The sequence below is a fragment of the Pinus tabuliformis genome, chromosome 8, assembly GCF_031772625.1.
Source record: "Pinus tabuliformis cultivar Carrire ecotype Pingquan chromosome 8, CPIR1, whole genome shotgun sequence".
In the NCBI taxonomy this organism is placed as follows: domain Eukaryota; kingdom Viridiplantae; phylum Streptophyta; class Pinopsida; order Pinales; family Pinaceae; genus Pinus; species Pinus tabuliformis.
The window spans coordinates 1,313,465,628-1,313,488,878 of NC_142294.1; positions in this window are offsets into that span (position 1 = coordinate 1,313,465,628).

The window sequence follows — 23,251 nt, forward strand, 5'->3', positions numbered from 1 at the left end:
TTCGGGGCTCAGCGAGCGAGACTCCTTCCCAGTCCTGAAGTTCATATTCCCATTTTGAGAGGGATTTTTTGATGACATACGGATCGAGCCATAAGGGTTGAAGCATTCCTGCCCCAAATAGGTCATGTTTTTTATCGTAGAGAAAAACAAGATCTCCCTCTTGGTAAGAATGAGGCTTGACCTTTTTTTCATACTGAGATTTTACCCAGTGCTTGTGGGCCTCGAGTGCCAATTTGACATCTCAACAAGTTTCATCCAGTTGATTTAGGTATAGCAAGTGCTCTTCTCTGTCAGTAGTGTCGGGAAAGAGTTCAACAGTGATTTGTAGGGAAGGAATCTGACACTCAATTTGTAAAATTGCTTGCAGGTCAATAAGCTAGTTGAAAAGGTGTGAAGCCCGTAGCAGTTTTAACTGAAGTTTGGTATGCCCATAGCACCGAATATAGCATTTGATGCCACTGAGTTTTATGATTCCCTACTAACCTACAGATCATGGTTGTTAAGACACAATTGACAGCCTCTACTTGACCATTAGCTTAGGGGTAGTAGGAGGATGATTGATCTTGGTGAAAACCTAGCAGCGATGTTAAGTCAGACATCATGTGAGTCTAAAAATGAGACCCATGGTCTGTAATGATCATGCAGGGTACACCGAAGCAAAATATGACCCGATTAAGCAGGAATAGCACCACGGTTTCCCCATCGGCCCGGAAGGTGGGAAGGGCTTCAGCACATTTCATGAAATAGTCCATAGCTACAATAATATAGTTGTGTCTAGCAGAGAAAACGGGATTTCAAGTTACAAATTCTATCCCCCATTTGGCAAAGGGGTTGATGAAGATGACAGGGTGCAGTAGGGCTGGAGGAGCACACATTTTCTTTGTAAACACTTGACAAGGATGGCACTGCCAGATTGCCTCGACACAATCTTTGAACAAGGTTGGCCAGTAGTAGCTTGCGTGCAAAATTTTATGTGCAGTAGATATTCCAAAAAGATGACCGCCATATTCCCCAGCATGGAAGTCATTTAAAACGTGTTCTGCCTCTTCATGAGTAAGGCAACTTTGAAGAACTATATCTACACCATGAGGATATAACGTATCATTAAGCACTAGATAGTGTCGCACTTGGTGGCGGATGTGATGACGGTCACTTGACGATAGATCGGGGCAGAACCATTGCACTTGGAGGTAAACAAGAATGTCACCGTACCAAGGGTCAGTAGTGTCGCTAATATAGACAGCTTCATCCAGAAGAGGATCGTGGGCTATCTCGTTAGGATCGACAATGGGAAAATCCGACAAACGTTTAGCAAAGACTAAGAATTTTTCACCTTGGTAGCAGTGAAAACCAAATCAAATTGTTGGAGGATCATGATCCATTTTGAATATTTCCCTCCAATTATTTGATGAGACAAAATGTGTCTCATGCGATTCTCCAAGGAAACGACAGTAGTCTGTTGCAGCAGTATGTAGTGTTGGAAGCGGTTGACAACAAAGATGACTACCAATGACAACTTTTCCACATGTGAATATATGGTTCGGGTCCAGCCAGGCCTTTCCACAAATAATATATCGCATGTTCACTCTGGTCTTCATGAGTTTGAACCAAGACCATTCCAAGAGAGGATGGCGAGGCTGATAGGTATAGAAGAAAGTCGTGACCATAATTGGGAGCGCTAAGGAGTGGGGTTGATATAAGCACCTTTTTTAAGGCATCAAATGATCATTGAGCTTAATCATCCCACAGATACAACACTCCCTTCTTAAGTAGGTGCATAAATCCTTTTGTAAACTCAACATAGTTTACAATGAACCATTGTAAAAAGTTTGCTTTCCCTTGCAAACGTTGGAGCTGCAGAACAAATTATGGTTCGGGAAATTGACTAATTGCCTTTACCTTGTTTGGATTAACCCTAATCCCGTACTTGGAGACAATGAATTCAGGTAAGCATCTAGACTCGACAAAGAAAATGCATTTATGTGGGCTCAGATGTATGTTATTAAACCGACACCTAAGAACAATGGCTCTTAAATTATTTAGGTGCTACGTTCGCTGCTTGGAATGGGTTGGAAGGTCATCCAAGTAAGCTTTAATGATATGCCTGATATCATGAAATGTGTATTCCATGGCTCTTTGAAATGCTGCTCCAACATTCTTAAAACCGAATGGGAGTTTTCGACAGGAAAATATTCCCCATGGGCAAACAAAGGCGGTTTTGTGTTGGTCTTTGGGTTTTATAGCAATCTGGTTGTAACCTGAGAATCCATCCATCAATGAAAATGATTCACAACTAGTGCAGTTGTTGATGATCTAGTCAATGAATGGTGTCGAATAATTATCCTTGGGAGACGAGGAGTTCAAGTCTCGATAGTCTACACTTACATGGATGGTTCCTTCTTTCTTATCGATAGGAACCAAATTGGAAACCCATTATATTAAGGGAACATGATAGATGAAACCACCATGAAACAACTCTTCTACCTCAGTTTTGATGGCTGCTGTTTTTCGGGGGCGAACTGGTTGAAGCCTTTGGCAGACAAGTTTAGCATTGTTGTATATCTTGATCTCATGCTCGACAATAGACAGATCTATGCCAAGCATTTCCTTGTAAGACCAAGCAAATACATCACAAAATTCCTTAAAAGGGTAGGTGAAGCTTGCAATTTCCTTAGGATTGCAATCTGCTCTAATCTGGATGTTTTTCACGATGCCTATCGTGACAAAAATATTGATGAGGAATGTCTTTGAAATATTGCCCATGTTTCCTTCCGTGTCCAAAGTTTGGATAGTCGTATATGGTGAGGAAATGATTTCAGGTGTGTCAGGTGACAGGATTTGAGGAGGCATCATGTCCGAATCATATATCTAAATGCGATGGTGTGATTCCCCCCAAGGTCGCTCTTTTAAACTCATGATTTCTCTAATAGCTTCGTACATAGGTAGGAATTGACCGAGTGGATCGAAATAAGGAGCAATTATGGGAGGGGAAGTGGTACCGTTGGCCATAACCAAAGTGACAAGAGATTCATATGCATATTGAATGGCTTGGTAGGCCAATTCAGCTGGTGACAACAACATTTGTTCTCCATAGGTGTTAATGTTTGAAGAGGCCGATAGGATCCAAGGATCGGTTGGTGCATGAGGAATGGATGAAACCATATTGACTATCTGTGGAACCACTGGTAGCTGAAGAGGGTAACAACCCATCAGCGAAGAGGCCTTCAGTAGACTGGTACCGATACTGACATAAGAGTCAAGTACACCACCCACTAATGGTACAAAGCCGCTTGGTAACTGTTATAGACATTTTTGGGCCCTACAACCCCAAGCATAAAATGTCCATAAACCGAGGGCTCCTAAGTCCCTAAAAGTGTTGTTCCAACGCCTAAAGGAACAAGGTCAACTGATTACAGCTTCTCCAAGAAGTTCTCCATGAAAAACTACTCCGAACTGGTCAAAACAGGATCATTTCACCTGCTCCATAGGCAAAGTGCAATGCATCTCACCTAGATACACTCAGTGGGTGCGTTGCATTTCAAAAAGCCCTTCTATGGGGTGCGATGGGCGAGAAGAGACAAATGGCAGTGTCAATCCGCAAGGTGGAGAAGCATGGAATCTTCCAGGAACTTCTCCTGTGACACTTGCCTCTCTGAATTCGACCAAGGATGAGTATGAGATCATCAATATCCAAGTGGAAGCAAGAACTACCAGAGGGAAGACACTAATCAAATCACAAGCTGACTCGTCTCCCTTACAGATATCTATATATGGATCCCTCATCCCAGAGATCCAGAGGCTGGAATTTTGCATCTTGTAATGAATTGCTATTAGTTTCTTGAGCTAACGTCATAGTGTTGGGTGATCTAAGCTTTGCATGAGGTGAAGAATGGCTTACTTGCTGAGAGGATGATGCTGGGTCAGAACAACTGGTTGTAACTCTCTTGGCTCTTTCTTGATTATCAATAAATCTATTCAAGTTTTCCTCCATACTCTTGTGTAATCTATATTTTGTGCATTTGTATGGTCAATTTACATATGATCCTAGATTGTTTATGATAATAGATCCATGTTCTTGTATAGTTTTATGCTGCTTTGATTCTACAGGTACTCTATGAAGTTGGGTATACGAGGGAGCAAGTAGCAAAGAACTATCAGAAGAGAGAGGAACCGAGTAAGGAACCAAGCGCAAGACAAAGGTTGGTCTCCTTTATTCTTCTCTCATCTATCTTTCATAAAGGAAAACGAAAGTAGTCTTTACTTTGTTTGTTTCTAAGGTAGCTACCACACCTTAGTGGGATGAGCAGTTCTGCATAGACACTTTTCCCTGTAACAAAATGGCGACTCTGCTGGGGAGAGACTAGATTGTTTGTTTATCTGCATTTTTTTGCTTTATAAACTTACAAACAGAGCCTGAAGCCAAGCCAGCTAGCCTTCAAACTGCATTTGTTTTACGAATGTAAAGTAGATCAATGCTGCTTCAGTCAATCTTCAGGTTTCGTTTATGAATTAAACACTTGATCTACAAGCTCTCTAATTTCCCTTGTGGTGGCTTTAGTAACCTCTTTAGATCCACCCCTGTTGTTGATTTACTGATTACCACTTGCACGGCCAAAATCCCTGAACTGAACTGTAAACTGTGACCCGGAACCCATTCAAAGTCTCGTCCCTGGTCCATCGCACTCTCTGTTCTGTGAATCTCAAATTCAGCGCACTTCCCGAGTGTAGAAGGTGCGCTGCATTTCAGTTTCACTGTGTTACAGGTGCGCTGATCAGACTAGGCCTTGTCCTTGAATCTTGGTTTCTGTGTTCACTCTTTTCAGTTCTATTCATGAGTTTTGCTGCCTGTAATCAGTACACCTCTGTTTGAAACCCTTTTCCTTGCTGTTATTCCGCCTCCATTGTGCAAAGAACTGTAAATGTTTTTGTGTATTTGTTAAGTCATTTTCAGTTCTCCTTTGCAAAAAAGTAACATAATCGAGTTGTCGTTCTTTGATCTGAAAGTGTCGTAGCTGTCGTTTTCAGCCATAGAAGACAATCCCCTTGTTTGGTAGTCGATTATACGAGTTACTATTGCATATGATTTGAATTTGTGAGTTTTAAAGTGTCGAAAAGCAATATTTCATTTCAAAATCGCCAAGTGTCTCTCTTACCCTCACTTCGTTTTGGAAAGAAATTTGTTAAGTACTGTCGCTTTAAAAGTAATTCAGATTTGCGCATAAGATTTCTTTTTATCATCTACATATTAAGAAAGTTGAAAACAAATACATGCATGTGCATTTGCATTTAGACTGTTTGATTGGTTTGATTTAGGACAGTGCATATAGTGTGTGCTCTTTGCTCTTTGTCGAAAGAACGCCATTTTTCTTTCCTTAGTAGCTAGGATTTTCATGGCATAAAGAAGATAAAATGATTGTTTATCATCTTAGATTGCATTTTTGGAATTGTATATATACATCATGCGGTGAACCTGAAAGGCAAATTTCTTAAGCAAGATCAACTATAAAATAAATTTAATGAATCTAACAACGCTTTGGAACCTAACGCACAACATCTAGAAGTCTAGGCTAGAGACGTGTTTCGACGTCATAAAACGTGGTAACTGTTGCTTTCATTGTTGGTTGGGTGATTCCTCCACTTTGAAACGACAAGTGCCAATACGGACTTGTGCTCCCACGTATCGTCGAGTATATTTTGGGAGACCACAATAGGCTTTATCCTTTATCCATAGGAAGCCGTGTCTGACGCCCTATCGATCGCAATGCACTGAACACAGCATTCAGGAAGATTGACTGCCATACCGTAAAAAGTATTCTGCAGTTTTGTGATTGGTTTGGTAATCCCTCTATCTAGATTTCTAGAGCAGTCCCCGTCGTTCCTTTTCAGACTCCTTAACGGAAAAGGTCCATCTGAGCACTTGTCACTTCAGGTTCATTAAAAATCGAAGGCGACTAGAGTCATCTTTTGTTTTTTCTCGACTCTTTAAAATTGAAGAAACAAGTTGTGTCAAAGCGTCTAAAATTCATCTAATTCAGAAATATACTTCCCCTTTGATTTTTAGTTGATCGAGTAATCCGCAATCGTGGAAGAAAGTCAATTGAAACCCCATCGTTCGCGGAGGCTTACGAGTCAATCGTCTTTGTCTCCGGAATCAAAACTATTACGGACAAAGAGAACTCGTTTAACTGGTTCCAAATCTCCTGGTAAAGTTAGAACAAGTGTTCCAACAACATCAGAGACTCCGGTTACTCCGAACATTTTTGGTATCCCTGCCTTTACAAAAGAAGTTCAACAGCCACCGAAGGACAGTAGTACTGATCCTAATCTGAGGGTAAACACTTGTGTTACTTAACCAGTTTCATCTACAACCGGTTCGGAGAGTGTTGTTCTCCAAACATCTGTCGCTGCAGATTCCATACCTTCTTCGGCACCACAAATATTTTACGGACCTGACGGTCTACCTCTTCCACCTGGTTTGATTGCTATAGAAGAGATCGTGGAAGATCCTCCATCTAGTACTCCATCGCAATTTGGAGTCGGGATCACTCTGTATCCTTCTTCATCAGAAATTAGTCTACCGCCATCAGAAGCTCCTGTAGAATCGCAAGGTAATCTTTTGGATAGAATAGAAATGTCTGAACGACCATCGACATCTAGGACTATGTCATCTGACACGGCGACGGCAAAACCTCCTACTGTCACTGCAACAATGTTCGCCGGCATACCATCTATCCCACTAGCTCTCAATTGCTAGAAGGGGCCCACTCAGGGGCTGTTTCGACAGTATGGTCTGTTCCTGTTTGTTCATCCGGAATAGTATCCGGAAACTCTTATGTTGGGTCTCAACAAATTGATCTTTCAGGATGTCAATTTGGGCAGTCCGGTCCTCAAGGGCAAACCATTCCTTTAAGTACCGGATTACCGCCGTATGGGGGGCAGTATACCCTTTCATTGTCTCCTCCAGGAGGACAATCATACGGGAGTTCACAACAAAATTCAGGTTATGCTGGAATTACATCTGGCGGTTGGGTACCGATACTACCTCAACAACCAAGAGTTGTATATTCAATGCAACAATGTTTACCTATGTCAAATATACCAACTACACCAGCTATTGTGACGGTGTCGCAATTACAAGCGCTGCCTGTTGTATGCCAACCTCAGGTTTCTCAGGTTGTAATGCAACAGCCTCTTGACCCTGTGACTGAACCACAATCGTCGACTGGTGGAATGACACAGGCCCAAACGTGTACAATTACCCCTCATCTTGGTCAAACAGTTAGTATCGGGAAAAAACACATGGCGTCACAACCATGGATGGTGCAATACCAACAACCACAATTCCAACAAGTATGCCAAGGATCTGAGCAACAAATATTTGCAAATAGTGGGCAGCTGTATATTCAAAATGGCCAAAACCAAATTCTACAATGGCTATTCCCACCAACCTTACCAAAGTTACCAGCATCAAATGCATTATGCTGGTATACAAAGACCAACTGCTCAGGAGATTCCATCTTATCCTGGGTATGCTTCGCCTAACCTGAATCAACAGTTGCCCTTCGTGGCGACTTTAGAGTTACTGGATCTAAACCGGTTAACAAACGATCCAATCGCTTATGCCCCTTGGTGGCCCGCGTTTCCGCATAAACTTCCGTCAGATATTCCTAAATTTAATGGAAATCCGGGTGAAGATCCGTCAAATCATGTGATGACCTTTCATCTGTGGTGTTCATCAAACACCCTAAATGATGATTCGATTAGGATTCGCCTTTTTCAGAGGACATTAACTAGTCTGGCAGCAAAATGGTATATCGAATTGCCTAGAGCTTCATTTGACAACTTCAGTACCCTAGCCACAACCTTTTTAACCCATTTTCAGTTACCGATAAGGTACGAAATGGGAACAAAACTTCTTACCAATTTCAAACAAACAACGGCCACTCACATATTTGATCATATTCATGAGTGGCGACGTCGTCGTAGAATGGTAAAAACATATGTTCCTGATCAACTTTTAGCTGAATGGTTTATTAAGTCTTTGTTGCCTTCCATCACAGAAGATGTGGAAAAAGGGGGAGTCATCACCGAAGAGCAGGTTATTGCTCATGCACAATATTTAGACTTTATTTATACTCAGTCTGGCACGCTCTACGATAAAATACCTGACGATCCCAGACTAGAATTTTCGGTCCCCCCTCCTCCTAAATCGAACAATGACTCTCATGTCGGCAACGACGTGATTGGCACGACAGACACGAAGTTGACAAGGGCTACATCTAAAAAGGCCCGTAAGATTTCCAGTCAAAATGCAAAATAATAACTTCTCGCCTCGGAAGTAAATGCCGTCTCGACAGATAAAGGCAAAGAAACCAAGCAACCAGGAGGCAAGAAGAAAAGCAAAGGGAAGAAGAAAAAACAGGAAGAATCATCACCTGAAAAATCTTCTACAAACCCTTCTGGGAATAGGAAACCAAAAAGTCCATGCTTTATATGCGATGAAGATCATTGGACAGCAGATTGTCCACACAGAGCTGAGCTTAAAAAAATATTCAAGAATTCAAAGACCTCAGCAGTATTAACTGATCCGTTTCCGAACCTAGGAACAAATCTGGTTGACAGTGGAAATGCTTCCCTGTGTCATGTGCTGATGTTGTCGGTTTCCAAACAGAAAAATGATGCCTTGATATCGACAAGGAACAAAGATTATCGAAAACCACAGCTGTCGAACAACAAGGATAAAGATCAACCTAGTAGTTCGACAACAACTTCGACAGAAGCTGCACCACCCATCATTCCAGAACTGACAATAAAACCGCCAAAGGGAGTAGTACACAAATCGACATTTAATCCTCGTTCCAGAGCAGCACAACATTATAATATAGTGGAAGATCTGGCCCAATCACCATCTGCTATGTCGACACTTGAGGTACTGCAAAATTGCCCATCCCAAAAGCAGGCTTTATTATTAGCCATCGGTGGGATAGACCCAAAGGATTCCAATCTTGTATCCTTTAATCATAAAGGATACGATCCACAGTTACCAGCCCAACTAGCTTTCCTCATTCAAGTGAAAGCCCTCAACAAAACTGTTCACCGAACAATTATTGATGAGGGGGCATCTACATGTATTATGTCGATGAGTTTCTGGAAAAATTTAGGCTCACCACCCTTTTCGCGATCGTCAACAATGTTAAAAGCATTTGATGGGCGATCATACACTCCATACGGGATTTTAAATAACTTGCAAGTTGAACTAGGGGGCAAAACAGTAGAAATTGATGTTGAAGTAATCAACGGAAACCTCGATTACAACATCCTACTGGGAAGGCCCTAGATATATGCCATGGCCGCAGTTGTGTCGACTTACTTCAGGAAGATTGCATTTCCCTTTCAAGGAGGAATTACAATCGTCGACCAACGAACATTTCTCCCCAATAGTTCACAAGTTACGGGAAGCATTCCAATGATCCATGGAAGCCCACATTCACTTCAAAATATCGGAGTAGGCCTACTAAAAGACCCTATATTAATGGGGACTTTTGCACTTCCACCGCCCATCAATTTGGAAGAAGTAGCATCGGTAGGAACCTGCAATATGATATCTTCAATACAAAAGATCTTAGAAAACGATATGAACATGGATCATACGCAAGTATTGCCTCCAAGCCCAATAGAAATATTGTAGCAATCAATGTTTCTAGCGTGGGAGGCAAACCCAAAGCAATGCTCATCAAGCATTTGGATAGATAGGTCTAAGGAATATGGCACCCCTTCAGATCCTTGGTCGCGAGTGCATTACACCGACGAAGGAATTGTTCAATCAATGCTAATTGAAGGGGCACCATGGGAAGATTACCACCATCGTTCCCTTCTTCCGGATTGTGAAGAAGATATTCCTGATGACCTTCATCGTCCCTTAGTTTTTGATTTCCTATTAAATACTGTAAACACGGTGGATTCCGAGCGAAACTTGTCCAACATTGAAGAGGCTATCACCATAAATATCTCAACCAAAACAAATGTTGTAGAGAATATTTATGTTGGCAAATGTTGTTCTCCTTCAGAACTGGAAAAATATAATGCTCTTTTTCGCGAATTCAGAGATGTCTTTGCCTGGTCATATAATGAAATGCCAGGCATTGACTCGAGTATTGTTGAACACGAAATTAAGGTGTATCCATATGTCAAACCAGTACAACAACGGCTAAGGTAGATTCACCCCAAGAAAGCCGCTGCCATAAAGGCAGAAGTTGAAAAGCTTCTCCATGCTGGTTTCATTTACCCGGTTCCTCTAACCGATTGGGTATCGAACATTGTTCTTGTGATGAAAAAACAAGGAACGATTAGAGTGTGTGTCGATTATAAGGATGTAAATCAAGCTTGTCCAAAAGACAACTGGCCTACACCCTTTATCGACCAGATAATTAATGAATGCACCGGATGTGAAATCTTTTCATTTATGGATGGATTCTCCGGGTATAATCAAATAAATATCCACCCACAGGACCAGTCAAAAACTGCATTTATTTGTCCGTGGGGCACATTTGCATATCGAAAATTACCCTTTGGTTTAAAGAATGCAGGGGCAACGTTTCATAGGGCAATGAATTATGCCTTCCATGACATCAAAAACATCATTAAACCATATCTCGATGACCTTCCGGCTCATTCACGAAAACAGACTGATCATCCGCAGCATTTAAGAGCGATTTTTCTACGTTGTCGACACTACAAGATACGACTCAATCCACACAAATGTGTGTTCTGTGTCAGTTCTAGTCGTTTACTTGGCTTTGTAGTCTCAAAGGACGGGATTCGTCTTGACCCATGTAAGGTTCAAGCAATCATAAATTTGCCTCCACCTTCGAATTTGCTTCAGATTCAGAAACTCCAAGGGAAAGCAAACTTTCTGAGGAGGTTCATTCCAAATTACGCCGAACTTGCTAAAGGTTAAACGCGTCTATTGAAAAAGCAAGTGCCCTTCGTCTGGGATCAAGTTGCGCAAGCTTCCTTTGATGCTTTGAAAGAATCTCTAATGAAAGCATCATTAATGTATGCTCCCAATTATCAAAAAGACTTTAACCTATATCTGGCTGCAGCGGATACAACCATCACAATGGTTTTAGTTCAAGAAGACAACGGAATTGAACATCCTATATATTATTTGAGTAAGAACTTAAATGATACAGAAATCAAATATTATTATGTTGAAAAGCTAGCACTAGCAATAGTTCAAGCGATACAGAGATTTCGACACTATGTCCTCTTTCGAAAAACTACCATTCTGTCAGATTGCAACCCCATGACTTATATATTGTCGCAACAGTTGCTGGGGGGAAAATATTCGAAATGGATAGCAATTCTACAAGAGTTTGATCTGGAATTTGTAAAATCCAAATCAAATAAAGCCCTTGTTTTCGCAGAATTATTATGCGATCTCCCATCGTCGTCCAACGATGAAACATCCGAAGAAACAATCGTGGATGAATATTTATTTCTGATATCTTCAAGCAATTTGTGGTATGGAGATATAATCATCTACCTCCAAACCAAAAAATATAGGTCTAATACCTCACGAAGTGAACAAAAACGTATTCGATACCAATCAAAAGACTACATGATCATCGGTGATACACTTTACCATCGTGGTGTCAATACCGTTCTGAGGAGGTGCCTCACTCATGAGGAGGCCAAAAAAGTCCTGAATGATTGCCATTTAGGCGCGTGTGGGGGGCATCAATCAGGTTACGCTACATCGCAAAAATTTTTACAAACAAGATACTTCTGGCCAACAATGTTTAAAGATTGCATAACCGCAGTCAGAAGTTTCCATGCCTGTCAAATTTTTGGTAGCAAAACCAGAAGACTACCCGCAACTCTGTAACCAATAGTTGTTGTTGGGCCATTCACCAAATGGGGCATCGATTTCATGACATGTAACCCCACCTTGACCATGGGGCATGGGTATATCATAGTCACAGTTGACTATTTTACCAAATGGGCCGAGGCAATGCCTACATTAGATAACACTGGTGAAACAGCTGCCCTTTTTCTTTCTCTATCATAGTCGCAGTTGACTATTTTACCAAATGGGCCGAGGCGATGCCTACATTAGATAACACTGGTGAAACAGCTGCCCTTTTTCAATTTTCAATCATGTAGTCGCCAGATTCGGTGTCCCACAGGCTATAGTCACAGATCATGGATAGCATTTTTGCAATCACATGATGGTCGAATTAGCTTCCAAATTAGGGTTGTCGCATGACAACTCTACTCCATATTACCCGCAAGCCAACGGACAAGTTGAAGCAATCAAAAAAGTCCTGAAATGCATACTGCAAAGGATGATTGGAGTTCACAAATGGAGTTGGCACCTGATCCTGTACTCAGCCTTGTGGGCATATCGGACAACAGTAAGGAATGCAACAGGGTTTACACCTTTCCAACTGGTGTATGGCCTAGAAGCAATCTTACCAATTAAGTGTGAAATCTCGTCCCTCAAACTCACAATCGACCTTCTCCCCGGAACTTCAGAAGAGGAGGCTCGTTTCTTGGAACTAATCCAATTGGATGAAACCCGTCATGATGCCGCTTTGGGTAACGAAGCCCATAAGAAGCGAGTCAAGGCGTAGTTTGACAAGAATGTCAAACCCCGTGTCTTCTCAGAAGGTGACTTGGTCTTGCTTTATGACCAAGAATCTGGTAAATTGGGAGCAGGTAAATTCAAGTCTTTATGGATGGGCCCCTATATTGTTAAGCGAGTGTTAGAAAAATGAGCCTACGAGTTAATGGATTATGACGGGATTCCACTGGCACAACCTCGTAACAGGTTGTACCTTAAGCATTACTATGCGTGATTCAGCACAGTAACCTATATGTTTTTGTTACGTTTTTGTTTTCACTAAAGTATTTGTTTTGGTCAAGTAATCCACCTTTTACATTTATTGCAGATGTCAAACCTATTGGAGTCATGGGTTGGATATGCCGACGGAGCGAGTCATAGTTCGAGGAACCTATCTTCTGCGACCTGGGCCATTTTTGATCCAAGCGGCAAGTTAGTAAGTTTCAGAGGGGTATGTATTGGTCGATCAACGAATAATATCACTGAATATAGCGCGTTGATAGAACTTCTCTCTGATGCCATCACACATGGCATACGCCGACTGATTGTCAGGCTAGACTCACAACTCGTCATACTACAACTCACTAGTATCTACTCTGTCTGGAATCCAGCTATTTATCGCATGTTCCTAAGGGTCAAGATTTTGGAAAGGAAATTTGATTTTATTCAATATCAGCATATTTCCATAAACTTAAACATGTTAACCGACTCATTGGCAAATTATGTGTTAGATAGACATTTGCGACATTTATAAAAGAAGCATTTCATCAATATTTGCATCTGGATCATGTAACTTAACCAAAATAAAACTTCGAAAATCAAAAATATATATAACTATTTATGGTTTACACATAATGTTCTGTAACCAACACAAAATCGGTCAAATGACCCAAAACTCAAAACGCTAGGGAGCACCCTAGTCTAATGATGCTCGTGATAACAAGTCATCGCCTGCGCAATCATGCGTAAAATCCTAGTCCATCGACTTGGCACGCCAGTAGTATGTCGTTGCAACCTCAAAGGTAGCTCGTCAGTCCTCACATCTGGAATACCGAGAGTGAGGCCCTCGACCTAATCCTGTAATGCTGAAAGAGTCTCGGCCACATCAAGGTTGCGAAGGATAGCCCTTCCAACAGCCTCTCCTGCTGGGGTGGCAGCTGGCACTCTCAGGTGTACTACTGGCCGAATGGGACCAACATATACACGAGCACATGAGTTCTGATTAGTTTTGATAGAATGAAGCACAAGGACATTATAAAAGAGAAACATAAACAGGAATATGGTCAAAGAATTTACCAATGGCACCCCAATGTTCGCCAGCTGACAGTACCAAATCTGGGTCAACCCGGAAGTCCATACTAGCATATGGATACTCGGAATAAACCATCTCTTGATGATCAAACCACCCAAAGAAGGTATCCGAAAAGGAAATCTGAGACTGACCAGCATGCCTAGACATATGGTCAACCCATCTCTGCATACGTGGTTCAGTCGGTAGAGGTAAACCAAATGCAATATACTGTGGCTACATCAGTGGTATCTTTTCCAAGGTGAAGGAAGTCAAAATAGAACCATATCCAAAGTTCTCCAATCTCCCACTTTTCACCTTGGTCAACTGTTCTTTCATCACAAGGAGTACTGCATCACACCAATTGAACACCTTCGGTTCGAGACATTCCAAGGCATACTGCATATAAGATCAGTTGGCCACATGAAGAGCCGCACCACCAACCATCCTACCAAAAGTGAACAGAATAGTCCTCAAATACCTGTCAGTGACATCTCAGATGATGATCTTGCCTTCTTTACTCAGCTAAGATCCCTCTCTGCAATACCTATGAACATAATCTCTCACAGATTCACCTCCACCGGCCGAACCAGATAAAGAGATAGGGGAACCTCGCCTCGATAAGCCGGTCAAAAAATAGATGTCCACTATAGTTAAGGGGATGGATTTGCCCCTAATCTGGAACACCTAGCTGGTAGGATCCCAAGCATCGAGCAAATACTGCAGCAAGTTGATTTGTTGTCTCATGCTAGAAATGCAGAAAAACTTCAACAAGCCGCAGTTCCGTAATGCATTTACAGTAACTGGATCATGTAAGGAAAGCATGTTATCTTCTTCATGCTCATGTGCTCACCATGTAATGGTCATCTTGATCCAATGAATCTCTGAAAACAAACAAGAGAAGAGTTAGATCCTGATTGGTGAGAAACAAGCAAAAATTTCCATTGAAAACTGTGCATAAATTTTCTTCCCTACGCTCATCGCACCTACAATAGTGTTCTGGGTGCATTGCATGTCAATTAGCTAGTGGACAGGCTAACATCCAACGCACCTTTCAATACATAAAGGGTGCGATGGAGCCAGGGCGAGTTTTTCAAACCTCAGAGGCTTAGAAAAACTAGAAATCAGGCTCAGAATGCAAAATGGAAAGGATGAAATGAAAGAGCTTAGGTTTAGCTCCTACCTGGTCCAGACGGCGCTGAAAATTGTCCATAGGATCTCCTGGAATTAGTTGATGAAAATCAAGGGGGGAAGACACCTCCAAAGCTCCAACAAGCCAAAGTTCAAATGAAATGGTAAAATGAGAGGTAAAAACACTTTTAAATTACTTTTACGTATATCGAGTAAAATATTAGTGTCCTAACTCATTTTTGAAGCATATATTGTTCATTTCTAACTAGTTTGATGAAGCAATTGAGCATGCAGTACAATCTTTGAAAGAACAAAGCTATTTATGGTAAAGTCAAGAAGCGACCATTGTATCGAGCAGTTTTAGCACATAGTTCAAGCTCGTTAAAAAATAAACATAAGTCATGAGCAAATGTTTCTTCCTGCGTTTAAGCTCATTAAAAAATGAACAGGTAAATAACCATCGTGAATGTAGTACTTCAGCCTTTAAAGCCTTGGTCGTGTTCTCACCATCACCTCCACTCTGCATTGGCCGATCATTCACCTCCATTTGATTGTTTACCCCTTTTGAGGAACAGCTGCGAAGAGTGATCCTATTAGCCATCCTTGTAACACTGCCGTGATTGGAAAATTCCAAACCTTACCTGGAATCAGTTGCTACCCAATTTTATCACTCGTTCCTCAAAGACGAGTCTCCTTTAAGCTCTTTTCAACTGACTTGTAAAATATGAAAAGATTTCTGAGCCATTGGCCTCTCCAGCTCGTTAAAGTGACCGGAAATGCTATCCCTCCTTTAGATTTTAATCTTTTTGGACCTGAAGGATTATTACACAAAAAGGTCGAGCGCTTGTTTTGTTCGGCTCGTTAAAAGTATCTAAAATTCATCCCTTTTGTATTGTTTTATACTTTTTCGGACTTAAGGGATTAGATGACGAAAAAGAGTTTTGGAGTTTCCTTTACGTCCCTTTTCAGACTCTCTAAAATTGAAAAGGACCGAGTTATCTTTGTCGTTAAACTCGTTAAAAAACCTAATAGCGACAAACTTGTCCATAGCAGACAAGAACGAGTTTCACTATCGCTAGGCTCGTTAAAACATAGCGATGGGTTTGCTCGAAGGGCGAGTTGCAGAACAAGCATATGTTATCCTCCTCAAGCTTGACAAAAATAAAGAGGTATTGGTCAGAAATGACTGGGGAAAAATTGGGAAGAAAACTTGAAGAAACTTTGTTGGTAGCAAGTCGCTCTTGAACATTACACTTTCACTCCGCATCTAAGTCGGGTTGGGTTGTTTCATTCACCCGTCACATCACCATGGTCACGTCACACCATCCACATTTGGGGTTAATGCTACCAATCCATCACGTTAGTGTCGCCGATATGTTCAAGAGAAGTCACTCAGAGAATTCACCTGTGTCTCACCCGCTGCAATACATTTATGCTCCATTCTTTCATGACCGCCACCCTGAACCATATATCACCAGACCATTTTCACCTCCATTAAAATCATTTGCTCCATTCCGTGTCATCGATGTGGGATTCATTAAGGCCCTCCTATGATGGATCGCTTCTTGTTGACATCAGCTCATTATCCAAGAAGTCGATCTAGGAACACCCCTTCAGTACTTTGAAGCTTGCATGCCTCAATGGCAAGTTTCTCACTTCCAGCGAAAGGTTTACATCAATGGCCTTCGACCGAAATATTTCACGTGGTGTTCGACGCCAAGTCCTTTATTCACGCCACGTGAATTGTACTGCAGTACCTTGAGGGTCATTATCATTATCGGTGATTCCTTTCGCACCTGTTAACAACTTACATCATTGGCTGGTAATCAGGTGATGTCTTTCCATGTTTGACTCCAGAACATCTCTCACATGGATTGACTTGTAATTTGAGTGAAGATCGAACGAGATTGAAGACCCCGGATCTAGTTTCATCCATCCAGGCTGCGATATATATTCAGGAAAATAAAGACATCAAATGTACATCATTGTTGCACAGATAATCATCCAATCAAAGGGATGATGGCTCTACCAGAATCATCAGTATACACTCAGACGATTATCTGTCCTATGTACATAAAAATGAATTTATAAAGCTGAACATGGGAATGCCCGCCTCAGCTAGGTCATGAAAATATTATGAAGATAATGTATTGTATTGTATCTTATTACAAGTCTCCTCCCAGCTTGAAAGAAATTCGGATCCTCATGATAAAGCATTTCACCCGACATCAAAAAGATTAACGACCTCATGCTTTAGGGGGCAACTGTTATAGACATTTTTGGGCCCTGCAACCCCAAGCATAAAATGTCCATAAACCGAGGGCTCCTAAGTCCCTAAAAGTGTTGTTCCAACCCCTAAAGGAACAAGGTCAACAGATTACAACTTCTCCCAGAAGTTCCCCATGAAAAACTACTCAAAACTAGTCAAAACAGGATCATTTCACCTTCTCCATAGGAAAAGTGCAATACATCTCACCTAGATACACTCAGTGGGTGCGTTGCATTTCAAAAATCCCTTCTACGGGGTGTGATGGGTGAGAAGAGACAAATGGTAGTGTCAATCCGCAAGGTGGAGAAGCATGGAATCTTCCAGGAACTTCTCCTGTGACACTTGCCTCTCTGAATTCGACCAAGGATGAGTAAGAGATCATCAATATCCAAGTGGAAGCAAGAACTATCAGAGGGAAGACACTAATCAAATCACAAGCTGACTCATCTCCCTTATAGATATCTATATATGGATCCCTCCTCCCAGATATCCAGAGGCTGGAATTTTGCATCTTGTAAGGAATTGCTGTTAGTTTCTTGAGGTAACATCATAGTGTTGGATGATCTAAGCTTTGCATGAGGTGAAGAAGGGCTTACTTGCTGAGAGGATGATGCTGGGTCAGAACAACTAGTTGTAACTCTCTTGGCTCTTTCTTGATTATCAATAAAGCTATTCAAGTTTTCCTCCATACTCTTGTGTAATCTATATTTTGTGCATTTGTATGGTCAATTTACATCTGATCCTAGATTGTTTATGATAATAGATCCATGTTCTTGTATAGTTTTATGCTGCTTTGATTCTACAGGTACTCTGTGAAGCTGGGTATACGAGGGAGCAAGTAGCAAAGGACTATCAGAAGAGAGAGGAACCGAGCAAGGAACCAAGCGCAAGACAGAGGTTGGTCTCCTTTATTCTTCTCTCATCTATCTTTCATAAAGGAAAATGAAAGTAGTCTTTACTTTGTTTGTTTCTAAGGTAGCTACCACACCTTAGTGGGATGCGCAGTTCTGCATAGACACTTTTCCATGTAATAGTAACAGGGAATAATCAAGGGTGGAAAAGGACAACTGGTCCAATGTGACTACCTTTCCATCCAATGGAAATGGGATGATGTGAAAGACAGTAGACACAATGGCCATCATGGCATAAGTCCAACTGCGGCCCAGCAAGATATTATAGCCGAGCTTTTTATCTACGACTTCGATGTCCACCATTACCGTTTTCCCATACATGGTGATGGGGTAGCTAGCCAAGTAACCTTTTGGGATGAAAGTGTGGCCATCAAAAGATTTAATGGAGTTCGATGGCAGGGATAGGGTTGGAGAACCCAAAGTGAGCCAACATGAAGCTGACATTATGCAGGTAGAAGCACCTTGGTCGATGACAATTCTATGTATACCTTTACCTTTTGGAAACATTTGCACCTGAAATGCAAGCTGGTGAGAAAGGGAGGTTTACACTTTTCTATGGTGACATGTTTCAAATGCAAGATTTCCTTTTTGCTAGACATGTGTGTAATACTTTGACCGCCGACATAGCCGACGGAGCTTGTGCCAAGTCTTCTACAATGTTGTAGTTTTGGGCAGCACGTGTAGATGTATTGTGTGTTGTGTGTCGAAGTGCCCCTTTTTGGGGGAGAATCATAAGGTCAACAAATGGCCTTTCGATATGAAGATCGTTGGGTGGTGGTGGGTTTTAACTTAAGGAGGGTTCCTTTACATTAGTGACAGGAGATCCATAAGATTTGGCTCTGGTCTGTAGATATACCATTTCAAAGGTATAAATAGTAGAGGGTCCTTCACCAACTAAAGGATGATGTGAAACACCATTTCCCCCTTGTGGGGGTTGGGGTTGGTTTACAATAAGGTGTTGCTGCTGCTGAGCGGGGAAAGGATTATTCAGGATAGCAGGGGTCCTACCAGTATCCTTTTTAGCAATGAAATCTATGCATTCTTGAAGACACAGGTAGTGATAGGTCATGTGGTCTTTGAAATAGATTTTCCAAGGGAATTTGGTGGGTTTATCCTTTCCATCGTAGGGGGCACAACAACCTTCTGCTTTGGGTTTTGATTCTTTGTTGACTTCTCTTTAGAAGGAGCGGTATTTTTCTTATTCTTCTTGTTCTTACCACCAGGTTTTTGAGTAGAATCAACAGATTTGATCGCGGTGGTAGGGAGAGTAGTTGATTTGGTAGAGGGGTCCACTGATATCTAGGCAATGTGACCACTGAGTTGTTTTACAACAGCCCCGGAGGTTGCACCGATAATCCCATCGGCGTGCACTCCATGTTGTTGAGTAGCAGGAGCAATGGATTTGCGACGGAAATTGGGAATTAAATCGTATAGAGTGTCTGAATGCGAATATATCAGATCTAAGTGCTACGCACAATGTCTGGATTGGTCTTCTGTGACCGCACCACCTAAAGTGACATCCTTATCAATTTGGGGGAGTAGAGACTTGTAGAACCAATTCGCTAAGAGATATTCTGGGAGGGGAGCTTTGACTAACCTCTGCCTACATATCCATTCATGTATATGGTCATAGATGTGGGTGGAGGTATCCTGACATAATGAAGTGAGGATTTTCGTCCCAGTTTCATAGCAGATGTGTAGCTAGAAGTGCTTTAAGAATTCCATCGCTAGAGTGTCAAAGGTATTAACTAACGCACGTGGTAACTCGATGTACCACTTGATTGCGTTGCCACTAAGGGTGTGAGGAAAAAGACTTAACCAAATAATATCATCCACCATGGAGTTAGAAACACACCAAAAATGATAGGTGGTGATATGTGTACCCAGATCCTCCCCTTGTTTCCCTTCAAACTTAGGGATGTTTGTTGGTATTTTATGTGGGATTAGCGACCAGAGTGAGTTATGATAGATGGGGTCATTTGTAAGTTTGTACAAGTTGGGGATATCAAGTGTTGCCAAAAAAGGCAGAGTGTGTGATGCCCCCGAATCGGACCAAGGCAATGACATATGACTTGAGGATCCTTGCGGTCCTCCCATCGTGTGATTCCCAATATTATACACAGGTTGTGTGGTATAGTAGGTGCCTTGGGGTATGGTATTGTAATGTGGATTTCCATAGGGATTGTTAGGCTAGGGTATAGAGTTTCCCCTAGGATAAGAAATGCCCCCTTGACTCATTTGAGGTTGTGAGTAGGGTGCCCCCATGGATTGATTGGGACCTCCTTGAGGATTCCCGCTCACCACAGAACTAACCATAAGTCCTTGACTAGCATAAGGAGTGTTCATGTCAATCAGTGACTGACCATGCATGCCTGAAAATGGAGGGGGAACTGTTACGTTCCCAACTGGTATATGCGTATTGGGAGTGCCCGGGTTAGAACTTTTCAATGGATGCCAACCATATTGTTGGTTGAAGGAACCCACGCTAACTATGTTATATTGAGCATTATAAGGAGTGTTGTATATAGCACTTGTCAAAGGTATAGAGTTTGACACTAAAGTGGTTGAACCTGAAATAGAATGGGTTCCACTCGTGGAGGGTGTCATGTTAGGGGTTGAACTTGGGACAAATGGGATAGCAGGGTTCACCATCAAAGATGTGGTATTGACTGTCGACTGGGGAAGTGGTGGGGGACCAAAAGTGTCCAAAAAGTCCCACGACCCGTTAGTCATCGACGGGATGGGTGGAAGTGTTCCAACTGAAGATAAAGGAGGTACATATGCAACAAGAACCAAGAGTGGGCCCAACGGATTTGTGATTGGAGGATTGTATGGAGGAAGAAATCCCACAGTAAAGAAATCATCTAGTAAGCCTGAACGTCAAATGTCCAAACTGATTCTATGTGAGATCTCGAAGTGTTATGAAACCAGCTCAAGAAAAGATAGAAAAGATAGATCAACGCCTTAGAATTCAGCCTCTTCAAGGGGGAAACCTCCTTTACATTACATAAATGAACAATTCTTGGATGATACAAATGACAAAACCTCCTTTCTATATATAGGAGTCTAAGGAGTCACAATATAATCCAGCCGACCTAACAATAATAATATAAAGCCACAAAAATAACAATAGAGGGATTCTATGGGGCACAGAAATAACAATATGGGGGTAATAGGGGCACAACAATATAAATAAGGGGTATAACTACAATAGTAATGGGGTAATCACTAGTATTATAGGGACCCAACATGCCCCTCTCCTTCAAAAAAGTGTTGTCCTCAACGCTTGAGTAGTTCTGGATACTTCTGCATAAAATTCTCATCCTCCCATGTGGAATCTTCAGCGGATAAGTTCTTCCACTTGATAAGATACTCTGAAATTGATCGATTTCGTAGCTGTCGAGTTCTTGTTTCTGTGACTGCTTCCGGTTCCAATATAATTTTTCCTTCCTCGTCAAGTTCTGGCAATATTGTTTGAACTGGGAGCTTGTCGCCTATAACCTTCTTTAAACATGAAACATGGAAAACTGGGTGCAATCGAGAAGCTGCAGGAAGCTCCAATTTGTATGCCATAGTACCAATCTTTTGCAACACCTTGTACGGACCATAATACTTTGGTGATAATTTATTATCCTTCTTAGCTTGCTTTAGGGACATTTGCTTATATGGTTGTAGCCGTAGGAATACCCAATCACCTACATCAAAACTTCTTTCACTGCGATGTTGATCTGCCTGTTGTTTCATTCTATTTTGTGCCAACACGAGGTTATCCTTTAAGAGTTGGAGGACTTGTTGATGTTCGATGTGATGTTCCACTGCCTGAACCTTAGAATTTTCTCTTAAATATGATGTGATGGATGGTGGTTGATACCCATAAAGTGCCATAAATGGGGTCATTTTTGTTGCTGTATGGAAGGAAGTGTTATACCACCATTCAGCCAGAGGCAACCATTTGACCCATTGTGTCTGTTTATCAGATACAAAGCAACGAAGATATCCTTCCAAACATTTGTTTACTATCTCAGTTTGCCCATCAGATTGAGGATGATAAGATGAGCTATGAGCTAACTGAGTACCAAGACAAGAAAATAATTCTGTCCAAAAATTTCCAGTGAAAATGGGATCTCTGTCACTTACAATAATCTTTGGGTTTCCATGTAGCTTTTGAATTGTTTCCATAAATGCAGTAGAAACTGTACTGGCTTTAAATGGATGTGATAATGCACAAAAGTGTGCATACTTGGTAAGTCTGTCAACTACCACCATGATGACACTCTTTCCCTCAGACTTGGGTAAACCTGTGATAAAATCCATTGAAACCTCCTCCCAACGTTGGCTTGGAATGGATAAAGGTTGTAATAGACCTGGTGTCTTAATTGTTTCAACTTTATTTTGTTGGCAAACCAAACATTCCGCCACAAACTTTTGAATATCTGATTTAAGGCCATCCCAAAAAAATTCCTTCTTAACCCTGTGGTAAGTTTTTAAAAATCCTGAGTGCCCTCCTAAGGGAGAAGTGTGCAATTCCATAAGAATCTTTTGTTTTAGCTGGGAATTCTTACAGAGGTATAAGCGATCTTTGTACCATAACGAATCATTTTTCCAGCTAAATGTATCAGACGTACTGGAATCTTGTTGTAGCTTTCGAATAAGTGCCCACACTTCTTCGTCATTCTTCCATTCCTCCCTTGCTTCGTTTATCCAATCTGGTTGGATAATAGAAATGGCACACAACAATGCTTCCACATCCTCATCCTTTCTTGAGAGTGCATCTGCCACCACATTTTGCTTCCCTTTTTTGTAGATGATTTCAAAGTCATAACCCAACATCTTTGTGACCCACTTTTGTTGCTCTTCAGAGGATAATCTTTGTTCTAAAAAGTATTTAAGGCTATCATGATCCGTTTTTACCTTGAAGTGTCTTCCCATTAGGTAGGGTCGCCATTTCTTAAGTGCATGGAGTATTGCCAACATTTCCTTCTCATAAATAGCTTTGCTTAAAAACTTTCCCTTGATTGGACGACTTT